Source organism: Chrysochloris asiatica, unplaced genomic scaffold, assembly GCF_000296735.1.
Source record: "Chrysochloris asiatica unplaced genomic scaffold, ChrAsi1.0 scaffold00316, whole genome shotgun sequence".
Classification (NCBI taxonomy): Eukaryota; Metazoa; Chordata; class Mammalia; order Afrosoricida; family Chrysochloridae; genus Chrysochloris; species Chrysochloris asiatica.
In genome coordinates, this window is record NW_006408834.1 from 720793 (window position 1) to 721989 (window position 1197).

The 1197-nt window shown below is 49.5% G+C and overlaps 1 pseudogene; it reads left to right on the plus strand.

The window, feature by feature from the left end:
• Window positions 1-219: 219 nt before the first annotated feature.
• Window positions 220-749, plus strand: LOC102826601 (annotated as a pseudogene).
• Window positions 750-1197: the final 448 nt, after the last annotated feature.

The following is a 1197-nucleotide window of genomic DNA, read 5'->3' on the forward strand; positions in this document are numbered from 1 at the left end:
GAAGTTCACGCTGTGGTCCCGTGGATCTGTGTCTTGCTTTCAACAGTGTTTGGATGGAACAGATCCGGGGACTCCCCCCATTTCCAGCCTCAGACCACCTCTAACAATTTCTTTAGGCCAATCTCTTCTCTGGGACCATCTTCTTGAGCATTCCCTGTTACTGGGACCAGCTAAACACCTTTTTTGTGTGTGTATGTGGTTAGCTCCAAATCTTTGACCATGAGCTCTCAGATCCGTCAGAATTATTCCTCTGAAGCAGAGGCAGGCGTCAACCGTCTGGTAATCTGCATCTGTGGGCCTCTTACACCTATCTCTCTCTGGGCTTCTATTTCTATCGCGATGATGTGCCTTGGGAAGGTGTGGGACACTTCTTCTGTGAGTTGGCGAAGGAGGAGAAGTGCGAGGGTGCTGTGCGTCTCTTGAAACTGCAAAACCAGCGTGGGGGTCGTGCACTCCTCCAGGACATAAGGAAGCCCTCCCAAGATGAGTGGGGAAGAACCCTGGACGCCATGGAAACTGCCCTGGCCCTGGAGAAGAACCTAAGCCAGTCTCTTCTAGATCTGTACGTTGTGGGTGCTACCCACACAGACTCCCACCTCTGTGACTTTCTGGAGAATCATTTCCTCGACAAGGAGGTGAAAATTATCAAGAAGATGGGCGACCACTTAACCAACCTCCTTAGCATGGCCACTCCCCAGGCAGAGCTGGATGAATACCTCTTTGAGAGGCTCACTCTCCAGCATGACTAGGAAGGGCCTGTGGAGCCCCGCACCCTGTGAAGGGCCTTCAGTATTCCCTGGCTCTCCACAGACCTTCTTCCTCTCCAGCCACAGAGGCAGCAGAGTCAACACCCTGGAACCTCTCTGATCCCAAGCCGTGAACCAAATGAAAACAATAAAGCTCCCTTTTACAGAAAAAAAAAAAAAAAAATTAAATGAGAAAAGGAAAGGAAAAAAGGACCTTCTGTGCTCTCTACCTCTTTTAACCAGATTGTTGGTAATAGGCAGTGTGGGGCAGTGATCTTTTTGACATTATCCAATGTGTGGCACTGTGGGCTAATGCGCTGGACTGCAAAGTCATTTGAACCACAAGGTCGGTGGTTCACGCTCACCAGCCACTCCTTGGAAACCCTATACAGGGTTGCTATGGGTTGGAACCAACTCTATGGCACTTAACAACAAAAATTTACCTGTTTTA